Here is a 24,597-nt window from a genome sequence, read left to right as displayed (position 1 = left end):
GCGTGCCCTCGTCAGCTGTGGGTAACCGTAGCCTATATTATGTATAATATATATTACGCGTATATGTATATATATATATATATACTGTATACCTGCGGCGGAGATGGTTGGGAGCATTTTATATTTCATACGAAACATTTTGTACCGCATATTTCCATCGCAGATATTATATATCGTGGAACGTACGGTAGATACTTTTATTTTTTTCCTCCACACTCTCGAACGCTGTGAATTTTATTTCGGCATTTTACCATTTGAAAGGAACCGAACGACGTATGAAACTCACACTGTACCACCGCCTTTGCCGCCCGCCACCACTACCACTACCACCGCCGCCACCATCACCCCATCCATCGCGGCGTATATATAATATATGTACACATTATTTTTTCCACCTCGACGCCGTTGCGTATTACTATAGCAGCCGCCGAGTTTATATTTTCTATGGCGTGTATGATGTATAAATATTAAAACCAGTGAGCGAATTGTGGACAACATTTACTAGACAAACACGACAGAACGGTAGTGTAGGATACAATATATTATTATAGTATTACATATTCTATAAAGGTGAGCGTGTGTATTACGCGAATAGGTACTATTATTATTGTATACGTTCTCGCACACGCCAGGATAGAATTTAAATTAAAAGCCCTTGTAAACAAAATTCAATAAATTTAATAAATTGCTTGGGCGTCAAGGGACGTATGGTCATGACATTATTTACACACGCCTTGCAACCTGCGAGTATATGATTTGTAATAAAATATGTGCGGCAGGGTCGTCGGCCGTGGCCCGTGTGATGCGTGTATGGTGCGATGTGTATGTTATTATCGTGCACGAGATACCTACCTATCCGCGCGTATCGTTCTTAATACAATATGTATCTACAACTCTATTTATTATAACTGCGATCGCAAACACCGCCGATACGTGCCAGGTTATTTCGCAGCTTCGTTGACGATGATCATCGAAAAATCGCTACAAAATATTATGGAAAAGTCGCAACAAAAACTAGATGGTGCACAATTAAGCAAAAAATAAAAAAACTGTAATTATTCCCGATTCACGTTCTCGCACGCAGTGAAGGTTTTTTTTTTATTTTTAAATTATTATTATTTCATAACTTTGTTTGTTTTTTTTATTTTATCCACTCGTCTACGGAGACCGTTTAATTATCGTTTCTTTACACGTTTCCGGTTCAATACACACACACACACACACACACACACACACACACACACACACACACACACACACACACACACACACAAACACACACACATAATATATATATACACTACCTATTATATAAATGCGTATTCATAAATCAAAATATTGTTTAGTAATATTTCATCCGAAATGGTACGATAGACGTATATTTCAATTCAATTTCGCTTCCGTAGGTATGTAGGTATATACCAGTAAAAATTCAATTTTTCTCGTGTTTTTATACGCGTTTCTTAGTGCTTGTTTTATTAAAAGAAAAAATCCCACAAGACGAAATGAAGAAAAATGAAACACATTTTAAGAAAATGTCATTTTTAAATTAAAATATATGTATATTTGTAAATTTAAATGTTTTTTTTTTACTTATCATCCGCAGGCAGCAGTAGACCTAATATAATATTTATCAAAATCTGTTGATTTAGATAGGATTGTTGGTGGGAGGGGGGGTGGTGAGGTGAGAGGGAGGCGTGAACACATTTGTGATTTCTCATACAGAAATCTCGACAAATTCAAAACTCAATTACTTCCAACTCGGAAGTACCTACGTCTGCACTCTGCACTGTAGTAATTAAAATAATAGTAATGATTTCTCTAAAACTGTCTCACGGATGCGTAAAAGTCTACTAATTATTTTCTCCGTAAAAATCTCAATAGTCTTCGTTTTAATAAACTAAAAGTTTTTCCTGTCTATCACGTGCTCTCTGGCTCTCTCATCGTCGTACGCGTATTTTACAGCGGCGAATATACACGATAGTATAATACTTGCGATTAATATTCGCTTCCGCATAAGTACATTTTTAGTACTTATACATACCTAATATATAATTTTGTAATAATAAACGTGTATAGTCGCCATTTCACGCCAACACGGTAAGGGTGAGCGTAAATAATCAAGTATACACATTATATATTTTCTTTTATCGGGTCAACTTTGACGCCCTATAGCCATATATAGGTATATGGTAATACTGTCGATTATATTATTATTGTTAGGTGCATGATATAAAAACGACGATATCGTAGGTTATGATTTAGTTAGTATTTCGTTTTTGCCGTCTAGGAACGCAAGAATTAGAACGAGCCGTCGCATTGTTGAGAGTTTGGTCGCGTGCGGTCTAATAATAATAACGCCGTAATAATAAATTATGTATAATATATATACTGTACAAAGAACATCTGTGGAATCGTCTCGCCGTCGAAAAATCTCGTCGGAAACGCGCAGTTATTCGGGGACCGGCCATCGGGGACTATAATAACAATATAATATATATATTGTATATATATATATATAATTATTATTATCGCCTTTATGCGCCGACGACTTTGTGACGACGATAGTATAGTATTGTTGTGTATAAATAATGTATAGCATACGTTTGTACTAAATATTTTCGAAACTAAAAGTAGGCGCCGCTACGACGACGTAGATATCGTACAAATATTACATATGTATAAACATACGAATCGTCTAACCGAAAAAAACTATTTATACAAATGGCTCCGCAAAATGATCGTTTTATTATTTTTATTATTTTGACTTTTCTTTAATAATTCAATATGACAAGTCAAATTACATTTTGTTTAATTTTTTTTTCTCGACTTCATTAAAGAAATGGTGTGTATATATTAAAGTATATGATTCCATTTGATTAAAGTGTACTTCACGCGTTCAACAAAAGTAATTGGATTTACATAGAGTCACCTGTTTATTTCGAGCCAAGACAATATTGTGTACAGAAAAAAATATCAAACGAATGTCTAACGACAAATTTATTATATACAACTTCTTGCTCACGAAGATGGGCCAGTGGACAGACTGTTTTCCGGTCGACCGACGAGAAATGTTTTTCTCCGCGTAGGATGATTGGAAAACGTCAACATGCCTAAGTTTATGAACGGTATTCTATCGGGTGTCTACTATAGAAAACATAATATTTCAATAATATTATTATACAAATATAATAATATGCAAAAGCGGCGTTGTGGAAGCAGTGCAGAGATTTCGATAGCGTATGTCGTCCCCGGTGCACGGATATTATTATTATACAGCCGCGTACGTTCTTATAAGTGGCAAACAGCGAGTCGATAATCGAAACAGCACTTGTTATCAAATTATCGAAACTCTAACGCCATATTCGAGTGACGATCTCGCATTTCGCTTCCGCTAATATCTCATTATGCACGCTGCCGTCGACCGTCAATTTACTCGTTGAGATGACCGCGGCGTGGATCGATCGTCGTTGAATAGGGTAGGTTACCAACTATAATAAATTAATCGTTGGGAAGGCTTTCGTTTTGATGTTACCGTTTTAATTGCTGATACTCTGTACAATGACAACGATAATAATTATTTAGACGATTAAAATTATTATAGTAATTTCATAAATTCGTATGTCATTTTCTAACCCACCCATTTCGGCATTTCTAGACATAACGTTTCGCGGTCACGAATTTAAATTATGCAACTATCTACCTATATAATTTATTTTTACAAACCACAATAGCATAATATTATCGTATTTTTAACAACTTTTAATTCGAATAATGACCGAACAACCGTTAATAATTATTGATTTTTAATAACGTCGAATGTACGTGCAAGTATTTCTTTAATTATATTCAGTGTTGTATTTAGATAGTAATAATTAATAAACGCGGCTCTTATTATAGTTCATATTTTTGTGGTGAAATTTTAAATATACATCATTTATTAAATTATGACTATTGTACATTATTAATAATAATTCAGAATTTTGAACTCACAATAATAACGTACGTTAACGACCATTGATAATATTTGTTAAATTTCAGTCAACCAATTAATAGAGATTATAATAGTTATAACATTATTATAAAATACTTTAAGACGATTAATTGGAATGAAATAATTTTAATCCATATACGAACAAATGTGCAGGGTTTCAAATTTCAAAACAGATTATATGACATTTTACATGCTATAGAAAATAAATGTTTTTGTATAGTTATAAGTCTACAGTTTAAGTAAAAATTATTTTTTAAATTTAATCTTTAGGTACCATCCAAGTCATTCGACAAATATTCGTTTAGATGGTAGAATAAACAAAATTATACTAACGAACCTCAGTTCATGTCTGTGAGTTGTGACCCTTACAATAAATTATATTTACATGATAAACACTAAACTACAATAAAAAAAATAATAAATGTTTTTAAATTAATTCGAATAAATATTTTAACAAGACATCTCAAAAGTAATTTATTTATGTTTCAAACGAAATTGTTTACAAAATCGGTTTTTGATTTAAAAAACCAATGCAATATTTGTATTGATCAATATAATAATACTAATTATCAATTTTTAGTTATCAACAATATATAGCATGTATATGAATAATTTTTAAGCCAAAGTATATTTTAACTTTAATTTATTTTTATAACTTTAAGTCAGGTATGTTTTTTTTTCGTTTTAGAATATTCAAAAATGTTATTTCTCTGATATACATAATAATACATATAATATAATATAAATGTATATTATTTAATTTTTTAAATAGTTTTAAGTACTTACGTTGAAGGATGGAACTTTTCCTTTCGATGGTGATTTTTAATCAACATTAAGGACAAGGTTGATGAAATAAAAATATTTCTAGAGCACTGAATACATTTATATAGCGTGTGTTGCGTATAATATTCAATAATTATTATCAATTGATATTAACTTCTATGATAAATATATTATTTTGTAATCATATATTTATTGCCGATTACGAGGTATTAAATATTAATTTGTTCATATATAATAAACTTCAAATAATGTATTCAAATAACGTAAATGTCAAAGTTAAGGAAGACTTAAAATAAATATCATAATTCCTTAGAAAAACAAATAGTAAAACAAGTTATCTCGGGTATGCGAATATTACCGCGACGAAGACTGAACGGTTTGAACGTCATGAATCAACTGCGAAGGCGTCTCGACTGTCGTTGTATAGACATTGACTATTAACGTGCCCTTTCGATTGGTCGGTTAGCCGCCAGTTGAATAAACTCCATCATTTATCACTGGCTGATCGCGCGTACATCTTTAGACCACTCAATTTAACACCTATCACATACACTAAAGCGCACCGACCGTGATCGGACGTGGTAGCATTACAAACCAAAAAATATAATAATAAACATAACAATAATATCGTTGAACACATGTATCTACAGTTACCTACTAAAAATATGCCAATATAAATACGTAATGTACAGAAAAGACCATAAAACGCGCGTGGTTTATACCTATATAGTTTATAGCAGGGCTAAGGCCTAATCGTGGTTAGGATATAAAATGGCAGGTTAATGTTCAAATTTCACTCAATCCGACCAGTCAGAAAAATAATTTGTAATTTTAATATCTAAAGTTTATTGTTTTTTATTATAATACAGGTAATATGGCTAGAATTCAAAAATAATAATATAAAAATTAAATCTTATTATTTTTTTTTTTTTTTATGAATAGATATAGTTACAAAAGGTAGTTACCATTTAAATATAATAATATAGAACTATGTTAATTTTGAAAAAAATATACAAATGTTTGTCATTTAATAAGTGGTAACAATTTATAAACTACAAAATTAAAATATTTGCTTAGGTCTGATTTTGAGTAATGTTACGTCATTGTCATTGATCGGACCGAGAGTAATTCAATTATTTTGATTTAGACAATGAGTGCTGTTTCTAAGAACCACGATGAAAATAAGTCAAATTCTGTTGACACATTATATCGTACCTTTACAGTTCCGATTATATAATTATTAAGAAAGTCGGTTTTGTACGTGCATTAATCATTTATAATATTTCTATAATAACTAGGGGATGGATTTAAATGGAAATTGCATTTTTTTTTCTGAATGTTCAAAAACATAGCTTTTCAAGCACCAAGATAATTTCATACATCAAGGAATTAAAAAATTTAACTTTTATTTTTCATTTTTTATATTTTCAAGTCATTTTTATATAGGAATTGATAAAATTCGATAAAAAAATTAAGCAGTGCCTGATTATACAGTGCTATTATGAAACACAAGGTAAAAGTATAACGAATGTATATTATCTATCTAAATTTTATATTCATTTTTTGGAAATATTTTTCAGAGTAAAAAGAATATGGGATAACTAAAAGATAGTGAAAATGATATGAATAATTAATACCTAAGAATAAAAATGTATATAATTAAACACATTTTTTCAATGCTAAAAATCATTTTAAGAGCATTTTTAAAAAAAATTCTGTTATGAATGCATTAAATCATATTTTTTTAAGGTATTTTTCTTATTTTTTAGAGCGTTTAGATCCGTTCCCCAATAATAACAAATAATAGAGATCACTTATTTGTATTTTTCAATGAACGACGATAGTATGAATGCACGCAAAAATTACTTACGTACCTTCCTCGACATGACATTATTATTATAATTATTATTTGTATCATCATCATCAACAACATAATTATTAATATTATTAATTATATACATAAATAGCATTTATATATATTTTTTGTTATTGTTAGTAAGCACTGTGTTGTTTGCTTATGAGTTATGACTGTTCATTTGTTTTTCATGACAAGCAGGCGTGCATAGGCAAGTTTTGTGTTTTTCCTCGCCCAAAGCTTTCAAATCAAAACTGACAGATTAATTAATCCAAACACAGTGACCACCCCCGTTCTTGCTCGTATTACATGCCATAACATAACTTTTTATTAATATATATAAAAAAGAAAAACCACCAGAATTTTACCAACATAATATTTACCGCAAACACAATATTACTAGGTACATTATCATTGATTATTATACATATTAAGTTATTACTATTGAAGTAAGACTCATAGTTATACGATATAACTAAAACAATTAATAACAATGTTTTGAGCAACCTACATACATATTTGAATTTTTTTTAATTTATGATGACGAAATTATAAATTACAAAAGTTTTAGAAAAAAAACTATAGGAAATTAAAAATTAAAAATTTATATCTTCATTATACGTGTTTATACAAAAATGAAAAAATATTGAAAATACATAGAAATCCCAATTTTTTTTAATGTTCAATTTTAACGAAATTTGTCATAACTTTAACATAAATTATAATATTTTTTCATAGCTTAAAAATAAAAAAAATTGAAGCATTTCACTATTATTAAATTATTATTTTCTATACACGGGGAATTTTTTAAATATTAAGACTTATTTTAAGTTATCCTGTTCATACTGTTTTAACTCTATGATATGTTGGTTTTGACTTAGAAATTAACAACAAGAATAAAGTTATAATATAATACTAATTAATAACATGATACATTTGATGTTTTTAATCTAGAATATTACTTAGGTATAACGAATCAAATTAATATAATCTTTTAAAATAATTTAGAAAATAAAAATATTTATTTTCACTTAGCAAAATAAGTTGGTCGGTGATTAGTGTCAGTTATTTTATAATAATAAAACAGCAAGAATAGGTATCCATTAACTTCAAAAGCTGTTTAGCTATATTAATATCTTTTGCAACAACATAATATCTTTGTGAAACTACATTTTCACAACTATTCAAATAATAAATAACAAACAGATGATGCTTTTCGGTATAGACTTAAGATGGAATATCACTATGCAATGTGGTTCATCACACTGGGCATTGGTTAATTATGTAAAATATATCATTTATTCACAGATCAGTGATGTGACATCACATTAAATTTAGGATATCCTATTATACAAATAAATTTAGCAGTACATGCATTGAGGACATATATGAAAGTCGTTATTTGAACCAATGTAATGATAACAAATTAACATTTTAAATACGTTAAAATAAAAATAGGTACTTATCATTAAAATAATATTTCTAATGCGATACCACCAAACATATCTATGTAAAAAAATAAACAATATTAAAACCAATACAAAACAAATATTATCTCAATAACTGTATGTACTTAAAATAGAGATGACAGCTAATTAAATACAAATGGACAAATCCAGACACAGAGCCGTTGTATTTAGAAAAGTAAAAATTAAATTACTTCAAAGTTCAAATCAATATAAAATATTGTTAAGAATATTTATTAACTAATTAAGTATTAAAATAAAACTTACGATTTTTTTTTTTGCTTATTCACAGTTTCAATTTCTGCGTTTTAATTGCGAACATTATAGAAAATAGAAAATATGTAACAATATTTATTGCACGGTAGTTCACTAGTTGTGTATAATATATATTTCAGACCAATTATATATCACGCGAAATGGTGCAATAAAATTGTTGTATTATAGTTCTCCGTGCTTTCGTTTGATTGCATTTATTTCTATAATATATTATGTATATACAATACACTTAAATATATCTCAATAATATATGTATTTTATAATTGCTGGTAAGGAAAAATAAAATTATTTTTATCACACGATTTGCGGTTCTCCTGATTGTTGTATGTTATAATATAATTGAGTATAATATTAAAAAAATATTTTAATACATACACGATTACAGAATTGTTTGCGGTTATATGACAAGCAAACCAAAAAATATTTCCACCCCTACCCTCTCGAAAACAGAAAAGCGTCTAAACATCATGGAAGATATTACAGTTTAAATGAATAAATTATTAAAACTTTTAAAGGGTCTAGCCAATCTCTCCCACTAGAATTTATCATATTTTTGTACCATTGCTCGCGTGATAAAATACGATATCGTCTGTAACGTCTTATATTTTTAGATATCCGGTTAGATTATTATTTATATTTATTATATTAAAGTTAAAACTAAATTTTATGATTTAGCGAACCTATACCAATACTTATTAACATAGTTGGGTTTTAGAAAATGAATTCGCGTTACAAAAAAATGCACTTGGGACCGCATCATTTGAATCGTACGCGTCGATGGTAATTAATAATTATTAATAATATCAAACTATACCCCTCGTGTCTTAACGAATAAGACCACGAACTTCACGCAAAACCAAAAAGGTCCAATTTTAGTGGGTTAGACGTCTAGTTTGCGTCAGACATAATCACGATAATATAGTATTATACCAAATCAAATAATGCTATTCCGACGTCGACGCGACGGTCATTGTCGTCGCGTCTTCGGTATATAGCGTATTTCGCATGACATTATAGAACGTCAAATAAACACGCATATTATTATTATGGCCCATCACGTTTTCTAATTTCCTCGTGTCATAACTAGACGAGAAAACATTGTACCTATAAAATAGGTCATCCTGTAATAATAATAATAATAATAATAATATATGCACCGTGCCGAGCGCTGGACCCGGTGGCGATCGACTTTCAGTCCCGCGGGAGAGTGTTGGGGGGGGGAGTGCCGTCGTCGTGCTAAGCGTATATATAACAATAATTAATATTTAAATGTATACACTAAAACGGTTTACGCCGAGTCTTGGATGACCGGCGGGCCGACCGTATATCTTCGGACCCAACTCCACGTATAGATGCTAATATATCATTGCGTTTAATGCCACGGCGTTAAGTGACACATTTTTAGCGCGTATCGAATTATTCGATAACCGCGCTGCATCCCGCAGATATTATATATTATTATTATGCGTATTACGATTTATGACTTCGATTCGGCTCCGCCAGACGGCCATTTGAACACGCGTGACATTCCGGGACAGCGTCACGTACGAATTAATACCGTACCACGTACGTATCTCTGCAGTCGTCCACGGTAATCTAATTAATGCGATCGAAAAAAAAAAAAGTTTAGAGTCGAAATCGACGACCCTTTTTATTTTTAATTACCGGAGCACCTCCTTTCCACGATCGTGATACTATGCTATCGTTATTCAGTTTAATGTATTTTTCGATCCAATCTGTTACTGGTTTATTCTGTACTCTAGAAATATGAACGACATCCTACAATACACGTATAACGTTGGGGTACAAAACGATTCCGTGTATCATTTAACAGCGAACGAAATCGTGCACGTTTTAAGGCACACGATTCCGAAAGTTTTTACTTAAGATTTTCGTACAATGCTGCCAGATTTCCATAAGGTTAAGTATTTGACTTAGTATAATAGCGATGGGCCGTTTGACAATGTATAAATACTATAATTCATCAAATATATTTAAGTTGACAAAACTTGTAATCTTTTTTTTTCTCAAAGATATTATTACGACTTAGATTAAGACGTATTGAGTTTCGTTTTTAATGTACTTTATTCGGTATATTTTATATACACTATATTTATTACTTGACACACATATATACGTAGCTATAACAGTAGCATTAGTAACACACAACGGCCATAAAATCATTATAAATCAGATAAGTATTTAGTATATAGTATATATAATAAGTTATAATAAAGATATTATATCTCCATTATCGCCATTGTATTCGTTTAAAATGTTACCTATATAGTCGGGTATTTTTTCAAATACAACAGATAAATCGAAAAGATTTCATAGAACATTTAACGTTCAACTACATAGTACACACCCTTCTATTTGTTTGGCATTATCAGTTATGAAGAAAACACAAGGAAAGACCTACACAAAAATAAGATGAGAATCTCAAGGATGTTTCAATCAAATGGTCTTAACACACGACGTTTAGATCAAACAATTAATGATTTATAACGCATGTCATCTTATGATTCACCAAAATATAATAAAATATATTTTGTAATAAGTACCAAAGTATCAATTTTTAAATGGTAAAATCATTTATTTAATTCTAAAATATTAACTTTTTAACTTAAATATTAAGTTAATTTTAATAATAATTTTTTTTTTGAAAAAGTTATTTTTTAGGAATATCAAACAAATTGATAAATAATTGATAGGTAGGTAGGTATAATAAAAATGTAATCATTGTACAGAAAATCGTATGCAATTGCGTTCTGTTTAAAGTCATCTCGACAGCCTATTATTTTTTAAAAATTGAACGGAATCGTATTTCCAAAAATATAAATTGTGCTTTACCGGTATAATGGAACTGTCGTACAACCATTTTTTTTTTGTATGGGAAACCATTGTGACGGATCTACAAAATGTAGTCTTTCACCCACAAAAAATCACAGCAATGCTAAACAGTCATAGGCTTAACCAGTGTTACGACTTATGAACTATTATACTTACACATGTATATTATATGCATGAATAGATGGCGATTTAGTTTAATATTAAGAAGATCAATAATTTTCCGAAGAATACTTTAAATATTAAACAAATTCACTAAACTACCGCTTTAAGAAATTAATATTTGTATTTCTTTAATCATTATTAAAATTACTATTAGATCTTTTACAATAAATAAAAATACATAATATTGCATATAAGCTACGGATGATAGTAATCAAACATAAAATATAACAGCACGAAACATAATTTAATTTTTAATAATTAATCTTTAATGAAATAAAATGTTTCTATTTCCGAGACGAGAGATGTCGGAGATAAAAACTATTGACTTCATAAATATAATCAAATTTATAATTAATTACAAATAACAAGAAGCCTTTCCAATATTACATGTTACAAAATAATAATTACCCTTCAAACCTTAAAATATATGTATATTTTTTTTAATCAATGCGCTTAAGGACCATTTAAGAGGATAAGCCCTCGTAAGCCACCCCTCCCATCATCACCTATGTATACGCGTATCGCCTAATCGACTGTAAACTAATAACAATAATGTACATATTGCCCACTGATGCGTTCATCGTAAGTTGGTTGTACGGTCAAAATGCCTGTTTTACATACTAAATTGCGTCCAACGCACATAATATCGTCTGACGATAAAAATCAATCAAACGTCCAAGACTACCTAATGTTAATGAAATATAATACGAGAGTACCTACTTACGCATGGTATACTATCATACGATGATCCTTGAAATTTCGATGCGATTAAAATCGTTTTTATTCAATCTTATATTTTTATGTTCCGTTCGTTATATTATATTTGATAATAAATTAAGATTACGTCAGACAGAGCTAAAAACAAACAAAAAATATATATTGCGATTTGCATATTTTGGGACCCATATGAGCAGACATACAAGTATATAAAATTCAAAATACCATTACTATTAAATTTATTACTTTTCGTCAAATTATACATAATTAAACCATATATGATTTGGAAGTTGGAACTATATATGGTTATATAGTCTGTTCCGGTTTGAGGAAAAAATATAATAAATAATTCATATATTCTATTCGAATTTATTTTAAATAAAAAATTGGATATTGTGTAATAATTTGAAAAATCGTTTCCTGTAGATTTTATTCGAAAACATTTTTAATATTTTTTTTAAAATCTTAAGTACATAATATAAAGACTTTAAAACGAATTTCATTTACTTTTATAGTAAATATTTGAATAAAAATAAATTATAATACTTATTTATATAATTATTATTTAAACATTTAATATTATTATTCAATATTGTCGTTTTTGATAACATATTATATATATAAATAATAAATATATATAATATATATTATGTATATTACTCGTATGTAGCAAATGACATAATATTATTATAATGTATTAAATAAGGTTTAGAAATTAATAATATTAAAATAATATTAGATGCCTATTTACTTGACACTGAATTTTTCTTCTTTATTTTAAACTAATTTATATAAATACATTCATATTATTAAATATTTTACTGACTATAATAGGCGCTTAACTGTTATTATAAAAATAATTTATAATAACTTTTATTTTAGATTCTGACTAGAGCGATGAATGTATTGATTTTACAATGATGAGTTTTTTTTTCCGTGATGGTTGAGTACACAATAAGTTGTCGATACAATACTTAGATTTAAAAAAAAAGGGAGTGGTTTTGGATATAAAATTGTATCTAGTTTGTATTTCGAATATTTCGAAGAGGTTAAACTTAAAGGATTCCCAGTACTTATTTTTATAATAGGGAAAACAAAAAATTAAGAAAATGATGTCATTTGATGTAATTCAAAAACAAAAACCATAGGTACTTGAAATTTTTATCAAGTTTTTATATTATTCTTTTCTATGTCTGATACAATTTATAAATTATAAGTGTGGTAATTAACATCATAATATTTTAACTATTTTTGAGCAATTTATAGGCAAAGAAATTCAAAATATTTTTAATTTTTATTCTATAAATGATCATAAAAAGTTATACGTTGAGTAAAAATTCTTGAAAATTTAATACAAGATCCCACAAAAGTTATCAAGATCTGTATAAAAAATAAAAATACATAGGTACAATTTTTTCTTTAATGTACTTAAAGTTAAAATTTTGACGAAATTCGTCACAATTGTAAACTATATTATAATTATTAAGAATCCATAAAAACTTTTGGATCTAAGTTTTTAAATTTAATACGAGATTCTTTTTAAGTTGTTTATACTGAAACCATAAAATGTAAAAAGAAAATTATGTTTAAGGATAATTTAAGTTCTAATTTGGACGAAATAAGTTATTTAAACGATAAATAATGATAATAATATGTAAGTTATTTTATTATATTTAAAAAAAATTATTTGTGGGAACTTAAAATTGTATGTATGATATATTTATATGCAATAACATTTTCGATTTATTTTAAAATTATCTATTTATAGGTACTATATGAATCTTTTTTTACTGATTCACGGTATTTATAGAAATATGTTATTAAATTGTGTGTTATAAAAAAAAACTAATGTGGTATAAATGTATATTATTATTATAATTAAATATTTATAATATAATAAATGTCATTAAAAAATATATTATCAGCTTACTATTATAATACTAATATTGAAATAAATAACTAATAATTATAATAATTAAATAAAATAAATATATCACTTGGTGATATACGCCGATGGACTGATTCTGCTCAAAATAGTTTTTCGAATACAATGATATATCATTGAATTCAAATTTAATTATAATAGTTATACACTCGATACCTAATATACAGCAGACCGGTACCCACTTACCTACCCTTCTGTATGTTATATTCAGTATAATACAAACGAATATAGCATACTTTTTATACAATCATAATTTGATTTGTATTGCATTTCATTTCACTTCTCAAGAATTAAAGCATTTTAAAGGTTTTCATATTTTTTATTTTATTATTGAAATAAACTTGAATTACTAATAATAATTAAGTAAAATTATTATTTGGCGAAATTTTCAATTTTTTAAAAAGCATTATTCGTTATTATGCAACATACTGATAGTTACAAAATCCTTACACTCAGCATTTTAGTTGACTGCGTGTAGATATAAATAATAAATATCGACCAACTGTCGCATTTTCATAAGGCTTTTGTATATTAACTGTGAAATAATAATACTATACATACTGCTTAAGCAAGTCAAAGGAACATTCTACAAGTGGCCAGGGAACTTCTCACCCTAAAACTTTCTACATTCAAACATTTGACTCATAAATACCTGATGTGCGTTGGAGCACTGTAACATGCACACCGTATATCGAACAATAGTCATAATTTTCAGAATTTAATATGAACTAATAAAACATATTATAGCTGTAGTAAAAAAAAAACAAGAAAATTGCATTTAAGAACAAACAACTTTAATTAATTAAGTAAAATACGATGGATTTAAATTTAATAAAAACATCTATGTAATGATGATTTCGAAGAAATTTAAATGGATAGATTAAAAGTCAAATGTCAACGCAAGAGTCAATAAGATGTTAGAAATATGTATACAATCCAGAAAACGGTAGTTAAAGTAGGTCAAAGAGCCAATCGACCGATGATTCAGTACAGGGATGTCGCAAACGATTTATATAGTTTACAAAACAGTGAGAAAATTATGTGACGTTTTTTGTACGTCGCGCGACGTAGTTATGTCTGTTCGCGAGTTTTATGTGCATAACTTTGTTAAGAATGCCGATCGTTAAAAATCTCGACGGGCGATACAAAGTTGTGAACAGGAAATGCTAAGTGCTTTCGCAGGTCCACGTGACATGTTATAAAGAGCGTATTTAGAATTCGTCAACGGAAGTGAACATATATTCGCGGTCGACTACATACACACAAACACACTAGGAAAATAAATTAAACAAAGTCATGATACTTATCACATACGCGTATAATACCACACAGGTCTTCTGTATGTTTGCAACTTCGTCCCAAATGATGTGCTATTATTACGACCATTATTCTGTAGTGGCGAATCTTGCAGTGGTTTTATCCACTATGGATACACTATACATTTTTCGTATATTCTTTAGGACAATTCTCGAATAAAAGGAAAACTCGTTTATCAGGGAGAGGTTACCGAATGACTTACCTTATTGACCGAACTGATGGAAAAGTTTGAGTATCGTTCGAGTGCAAGTTTGACTTTGGAATCATGGCTGCTGGAAATAAGGAAATAATATAGAACGAATCATATAGTTTCATCGGAGAGCACTTTGTTATAACTTATTCGATTGATTGATTTTTATTTTTCGTATTTATATATACGTATAATATGCTACTAAATTAACCATAAAAAAAAAAACAAAATATTTACGGTCGGACACTCAAAGGCTTAATATACTTTCAAAACAATTGTTGAAACTTAATTGAGTGGATCTGAATGATTTTTTTTTTTTAATATTTTACCATGAAACCATGCCTACTCGGTACAATGCTCGCCCGCATAGCAATTCCATTATAACAATATAATATACGATATATATAAACGAGTGTAGGTTTATTTATTTTTTTATCAATCTCCGCGGTCGTTCGTGGAATTCAAATGCATAAAAAATGCAACACGTACGCTATAGAGGGAACTCGCACAGACACCGCCCATCCCACGGTTGCTATGAGAACCAAATTTTTTGGAAAAACCGTACACACTTATTATATATATATATATATATATACGATTGTCCGGCTCGTGTGGTACATTATTCGGGCCGTATATTATATACTACACCCGGGGGGTCAATCGAAATAAATGAACACCATGTCATTATTATATTTTTTTGGCTAAAAATGTGTTTGACAGTTAATTCTGCGAACGCGTTCCTATGTATTGTTTATATATTACATAATAGTAAAAACTACAAACGCTATATACTCGGTCAGTTTACGATTTCCGCGAAGTAGATAGTATTGTTTTCCGTTTATTTATTTACATTTACTACGCTTTTTATTTAGGTAAAAATATTTTATTTTATTTTTACATATACGGTTATGTTTTTCATATTTTCTTAAGGATATTCCAGGATGGTGGATATTTACGTACATAGAATTAGCACCGGTTAACGTCGGGTATAGTGATCATTTATATTTCCTCGGTCTAAACTTTATACATACAGAGCGGTCATCGACGTATTTACGTCACGAAAACTACAAGGATTACACGCACTTACGCACTAGTTAACCGTATATGTAAATGGTAAAATGCAATTCATGTCCGCAACTAATAAATAATGCTTTCGTCACCCGAAATTCCAATGATCCTATGCATTATGTTTTAAGCGTTAAAATTACACTTATCGGTCTTGTTATGGGAATGTAAAGAAACTTTCTTAAAAACCAACCATCACGTAAAACACAAAAAAACATCACTCTTTATACGATTTCATAATAAATATTTTACTCATCTCAACAGATCATTGCATTGTGTAAACAGAATAATCAAAAACACCTGATCAGTCTACCCGTGATGGGCATAAACACAAGCCTTAGAGTTGGCCGGCTATAATTAACAGGACGTTACAATTTACACATATTATATTTTATCCGATAATACTGTATGGATAGTAATTTGTATTATTAACACGAACATATTATTAACACGAACATCAGTTGACAGTTGTTACATAAAAAACCCGTTAAATTAAAAATTTGATTATAGTTATTGGTTAGTATAGGCAGTATAGCTATGTCGATTGATTTATCGATTGGGTTTAAAATTGTATACAAAGTTTGATTATACTGCAGTGAGAGTGATTAAATCGTTTCAGAAGGAAATGGGTATTATTCGATAATCGATATCATATATTTTGTAAGTTGGAAATAATACAAGTCAAGAACTTTCCATTTATGGTACAATCCATTAAATTTAATTATGGTTTGTTGGCATATTTTTTATCAAATTACATACAATTTGCATAAATGAAATTTTTAAACCAATTGTTTGTCATCCTTATCAAGACTTAGTAAAAAAACATAAATAGACTTAAGATATGTAAATTTTTCATCGTAATACAATTGGATACCAAATAAATATTTTTTTTTATTATAGAAAATACCAGATTATGTAATAAATACCCACATTTTTTTCTCGTTAGATTTAATTTCAATATTTATAGTTATATATAGACTGTAAATATAAATTATACTAAACTATATTTTATAGACGTTATTTTTTTAATTTCAAACATAAAATACATAATGTTTAAAGAATATTGTTTGTAGATTTAAAAGTAACTATTTATCTGAACCTATATAGACTTTATACTTATTATCCTAAGTACTAAAATAAATATCAAAGGGATAAAAAAAATCCATAAAATTATTATTTTTACGTAAACACATTACTTTAATGCATTTTAAAAATCACCTATTATTATTAAACTTAATTTAGTTAGTTTCTTTTGTTGCTATATACAGATATTATTTAGTCTATAACATACAGCTGCTGCCAAATACACTAAATTTTTACTTTCATCATTGTAAGTACTCAACATTATTATTGAAAACATAATTTCAAGGCTAAAAAAACGTTGAATTCCTTAAAAAAATGGCTAAAACGGATAATGAAAAATATTAAACGCTATAATATTGTAATGCCTATTATTAACTCATAATTAAAAAAAAAGATATCTAAATAAAAGGAGTATCGAGAAAGTTTGACGATATTTGATTATAAAATTTAATTATTGAATTATTAATTATTTAAAATAATCACTTAATTGTAGTGAAATAACATAGTTCGGATACGCAAACTATAAAATGTATAGCGGACAACGTATGTTATTTACGAATGTATATATATATATATATATACATATAAATAGGGCATTTTTTTTTATATACTTTATTTTTTACGGACTAAATCGCGTGAACAACAACGACAAAATGTCTGCAAGAAACCTATAATTTACCGTTTACACCATAAAACCGTGTGGTGTGTATTGATATTTGATTTTAGATACATATACGTATATAGTATTTATCGAAAGATATTCGTCGTAAATTATCTGTGCACCAATATTTCGCGATTAAAATATCAAAACCAGTAGTACCTATATACATATAAACACAAAATATTACGATCCCGTTTGCAGTGGGAGTAGTGGGTCACGAATGGTGATGTTGCTAGGGCGGTACAGTAGGACTGGGAAGGGTGGTATTTCGAGTTTTACGATATTTGAATGGTTTTACGTCGGCGTCAATGTACAACGGACTTTGCGGGTAATCATTATTATAATAGCAATAGCTTATTACTAATAAGACTATAAACCTCGTTTATTAGACTAAGATGTATGATATATACGATTGTAGTACTAGAATACATTTATGTTGCGAAACGGAAATACTCACAGACAACACAATAATATAATATAAAATAAATTATAATTATTATTTATTACAAAAAAACGTGCAGACTATAATATAATAGTATTGTATAGTGTCACTCCACACGCATAGTTCGCAAAGTTAATAATTATTCTACTCATGTTGTCCATAAAATTACATATAATAATAAAATATTTCGCTGGTAATTTAATACGTTTGTTATTAACTTTCGTTATAATATAGAACGACACTCGAGTAGGAAATGCGTTTAATTCATCTCCAGACGGGTGTACCACTTAAAATTTATTGTTATTGTTTTTCCTCCAAAGTATGCCATGTCGATTCCATCGTCAAAACTTAATAGAAAAAAAAATCAATAAAATTCACAAACATATAATGTATGTTATTATATTAAAATCATAAAACCCGAAAATCCACAAAATATTTTTTGTTTTTACTTTTATTCAAGAAAATACGTATCTCAGCAACGACGTTGCCACCAATTACCATCAACGAGAGACATAGAATGAACGATATCCACGAGTGCATTTTTCTTTTATAGACTTCTCGCACGATGCTCGTAAGTCGTAAGTCATGTCAAGATATAGTATTTTCACTGTTAAATTTTATTATTCTTAGTAACGTGTATACTTGAATAAAAGTAAATTATTTGAGGATTTTTGATTTTATTATAAAATTCTCCCAAGTACATCTACTCAATTTAATAATAAATATATTATACATATGAATAAGCAGTAAAATATTTTATATCCTCATGCATTTAATTTCTTCTTAACTTGTTTGATGTTTTTTTCCGTGTTTGCAATAGTTTGTTATACTTATTTTTAACACTATACATATTATGATTTTTCATTAGATTTAATATCGTATTCGTATTATTGTTAATATTGTTATTTTTTTTTTGTGTATGTTTATCAGACGATCACAGCTTAACTGAATATCTCACACACGTGTAGCTTCCAGTGTTCCCCGCTTGTTATATCCAATAAACATTAAGTATCTAGCCGATGTTATATAGAAGCTATATTATATTACACTAGCTATTTAATCACCTGTCACAATCGTGTACACATTACATGTATTTTATTCGATGAAATGTTGTCTACCGAATATGGAGAATAAACGTCATTCGTAAAGACAATAACTTATTGCAATAATATGGGGTCACAGAATTTAAAAAATAAAATATTTATAAACAAAAAAACACGAAATAAGTGTGATATATATGTATATATAATATAAATATATAAATAGGTATACATGAAAAACACACGAAGGAAATAAATCATGAGCATGTGCAAAATATAAAAAGTTAAAGTGAAAACCACATAATCGTAAAATCAAAATGGGATATATTTTTACTTGCGGAGTATAATTTTTCAAAAATATAAACGAATAAATACCTTTTTAAAACGTTTCATGTCTATTTTAAATTCTAAACACGTTAGACAAGTATTCTTTGTTATGTTCTTTTTTGCTATGTAAGCTAGTTTAAAAAAAAATGAAAATGACAGTGAACAAAAATAAAAATGTAGAGTTAAAGTTTGAAAAAAAAACTTTGTCTTTGTATAAAATTACAGTAATACTTAATGTTAACAAATACGAAAAAGATACTTAAAAGAATATACATTTTTCAAATAAATGACTATAATAATATAACCTAAACATTTAACTGAAAATCAATAATTTTTCTATCCATGATGTAGGTAAAATAACAATATTGATTTGACTATAGGTGAAAATAAAAATCCATAACAATAGTTATTGGTATCTGGTTTTATAATTCTATTTAATTTTCGATGAAATATATTTGATATAGATTGTAACTATCTGTACTGAATATAACAAACGCAAATGTGTATTTTTCTAGTACTTATCGTAACAAAGAATAGTGAGTAGTACATATATATTATATTATATACATTGTACATATTATGTTATATCATTATATTTATATTATATAAAAATAATAAATTAATAAAAAATGATTGTCAAACAATCCCTTTGTCAGATCATTTCGTGTCGATTTAGGATTTTAACACGTTAACAATGAGAAATAACAAACACGGTGACAATATTATAATGAACGCTTACAGCAATTTCGTATATACATTTCGTCACATTATCATAATATAATTTTGTACCATAAACTACTCGGTACTTTGTGCAAATTTGTTTTCGTATTTCTTTGATTTCTTCACGACCATTCTATTATAGTTTTTTACTGTGCACAAAAAACGCCATTGGTTGAGACAGCGTCTACGCGTAGAACATGAATAACAATACCATATATACTATATTGTCATCAGTATTCGTATAATAATATGATATAGTAATGGGGTTGGATGGGGGTGAAAAAATAGAAGGAAATTCCTTTTTACAGACAACTACTTTTTATCGACACGTCATTGCAGTATACATTGTTCTCAACCCTTATATTTTTATTGAATTCGGAGTGCAATTATTATTATTACACCGATTATAGATTTTTCGGAGCATCAGATAGGCTGGTTTTTATCACACACAGTTTTCCCACGAAAAACGAAATAATATGACAGTCGTCGGTGGATAACGGGCGGCGGAAGACCCGCAGGTCACGATATTTTTTACAAATTGCTCGGTCGAAAAACATTAACGGTTTACAACAATGGAGCACTTCATTATAATTTTTTGGGGAACAGCAAAAATGTGACAAAGAATCGGTGAAATAAAAGAAGATAAAACTCGCACAGTATTTATAACATTCGTGACAATGGCATAACTTCAATATGTGTTTCACGTATATATTGTAAATATAGAAGTAACTATATGCTTTATTATTTTTTATAATAATTAAAATATCTGTCAAACACGAATTGAATACATTTGTATGTAGTCGAAAACCGTATATAGAATTTGCAAGGTGTTATTACTTTATAGAGAATAATAATAATGATTTTAGGAAAGCATTAGGTGTAATAAACTAATAGATCAGAACGTATGATATTATATAACGCTTATGATTATACAGATAATCTATTAATACATAATTACATTCATGTTTATCTCGGTTTATTTTTTTAGAACAATTTTTTTTTTATATATAATATTTTTACGATTACCTATCAGCCCTTATTATTAATATCATATTAATTGTATTTTGTGTAGATATATTTATATTTTAATAATAAATTGACAATTCTTTTTATTATTATTTCGTCCAGAATATTTGAATGTTTAAACATTGTACATTTAGATGAGTTATGGTGCTGAATGAATATTCCATTTTTTACGAGCATTTTACATTTGAGTGAAAAGTTATGCGGATACAATAAATACCACGAAAATCTTTGTTTTTCGTCCATAGATTTTAAACGCCCCCAAACAATATAACATTATAATAAACTTAATATTTTGACGTAGTCCACAACAGTCGTGAATATAAACTACAAGCACTTCACTACTGAAGTAAACAGCCACTGATGCTCATTCCTATCAACCACCACTTCAAGACACAAACAGTGCGACTAGATCGACTGAAGTTGAAGTACCTACACCAAAATACTAAGACAAATCGCATAATATAATATTATAAACAATTAAAAAGACCTAAAATACTCCGCTTAAAAATTGAATATAAGCAATCGAATAGAAATAGGACGTGCGTAAAAAAGTCACTTATATATTAATGGAATCACCTAAATAACACTCATATTATATTTTATTATTATACTTACATAAACCAATGATATTATATTATCCGATCGGAGTAGAAATTATTATTTTAGACCAACGACGAGTGACGACGTATGACAGTTATCCGGATGAAAACATAATGGTGTAATATATAATATACACACTATACTCATCAAACTATAATATAATGTTATGACAGCATCTGTTCTACGGACGAACAATGACGGCAATTTATACACGAAACGACGATGATAATGGTTATTATTATTATTATTACTGCTACTAACTACTATTATTAGTTTATTACGTTCGGTTCATTCGATAATAATTAACGGGAGCGCAAGCGCGTATGTCTCTGAATCCGTCAGATCGGAAAGACTGATTTGGCGTAAATTGCCAACAAACGATATTTACTCCGGATATCCTCCAAAATATTATGTACATGAAACGCATCTTGCTATTCTCTTTTATAAAATATTGTTTCAATACAGAGAACTTCACTTAAAGAATAATAATTACCAACTATGTTAATATAATAGTGACTATAATATAAAACCTAATTATTGTGCAAAAGAAATGGTTACAGTTAAAATTGCACTGTAACTGTGCTTTTACGTATATAGTTCCACGAAACGATTTTTTTTTCATATTTTGCTGAGCAATCGCATTCACAAATACTATAGTAAACTGGTCAAAATATGGTTGTACTAATAAATAAAAAATAATTGAAATGGGTTGGTACAACGCTGTTTTAAATAAAACGTGTAAAGACAAAGGATATTATCATTAGTAGATCAAAGTAAACATAATATAGGATTTATATTAATTTAAGAGTACGTTTACCTTTTAAAAATATCCTTACAAAAATTTTGCTATACAGAGTTGGCACTATCCTGATCACTGCAGCCTTATTTTTTGGTTCCTATTAAAATAATAATGATTAGGTTAGCTTTAAGTCGTTTTGAAGTGATTTTTGATCGTTCAGTAATTTTGGCATAACAAGTCAAAGATAAAAATGTCCTAATCTTAGTAGTTAGTCATCGCGGTGTATTGTTTTAATATACGTATTATCATTGTATCTACATATAATAATACGCGATAGTATAGGAAAACAAAAGAGTTTCTAATAATACTGGAAAATTGTTCAGCATTTTTTTCCTACGCGAATAATATCGTTTGGGATATACAACCGACAGAGAGAGAGACAATATCATAAAACTTTATAATATTATTTTTGTACAGTTTACCATTTCATAATATATATCAACAATAAACATACAGTATAAATATTGTATCTGACGTCGTTAACTGTATACATAACATGTATACACACACACACATACATATATATATATTAATAATACATATTATTATTAAATCGAAGATTATTAATCTGTAGAGCACGGAAAAAAATATTTATGAAAAACCCGAGGATTTAAAAATTCTTTGTTATTCAAAAAAAAAAAAAAAAGGTTATTGAAAAAACATCTATACATACGTATATTATTCATATAATTATATGCTTAGATAAAATAAAATGAAAATAAAATGCATTGTTTACCTACATTTTTTTTTTTTGCAAAGTTGCAAAGCATGGTTGGTTATTTGTTAAACTAATATTATTATTATCTTTTCAAATTTTTTTCATATAATAATATGTCATGTACAATAACTGAAATAGTCGCATATAACAGATTCTAGTTGAATATATATTATGTATACATATAATGTCGTAATTTATTCAATATTTCTTAGTAAATGTTACATGGAAATCATGGAATTTTGATAAAACTTTTAAAAGTATTTTAAGATACCTGCGTACGTTTATTCTGTAAGTCTGTTGTCTTTATGAAGTTACAATTTTTGAAAACAATCTCAACGTTTAAAAGAAAAATATAATTTTACTCAATATATATATATACAACGGATACGTATGTATCTGCGTCATATATACTATATATATATATATATATATAATATTATATATAAATGGAACATGTCGGTGTATGACGTTTTATTGTTCTTTGCAGATATTTATTTTATAGTTGCTTTTCGTGTCGGGAATACATTTCTCAGATCAATCATTAATTATATTCTGTCC

At 28.2% G+C, this 24,597-nt stretch overlaps 1 protein-coding gene across 4 annotated transcripts in view; it reads right to left on the bottom strand.

The window, feature by feature from the left end:
• LOC132919766 (chaoptin-like) overlaps positions 1–24,597 on the bottom strand; it is a 200,760-nt gene that overhangs the window by 8,991 nt on the left and 167,172 nt on the right. Inside the window, exon 1 of one of the 4 annotated variants that reach the window (XM_060981591.1) lies at positions 4,781–5,258. The exons of the other annotated variants lie outside the window; for them this stretch is intronic. The gene's annotated coding sequence lies outside the window, so the exon portion shown is untranslated. Of the gene's footprint in view, positions 1–4,780; positions 5,259–24,597 lie in introns of those variants that run through there. 4 annotated transcript variants of the gene reach the window in all.

Source organism: Rhopalosiphum padi, chromosome 2 (genome assembly GCF_020882245.1).
Source record: "Rhopalosiphum padi isolate XX-2018 chromosome 2, ASM2088224v1, whole genome shotgun sequence".
Taxonomy (NCBI): domain Eukaryota; kingdom Metazoa; phylum Arthropoda; class Insecta; order Hemiptera; family Aphididae; genus Rhopalosiphum; species Rhopalosiphum padi.
This window is presented reverse-complemented; position numbering and strand designations above follow the sequence as displayed.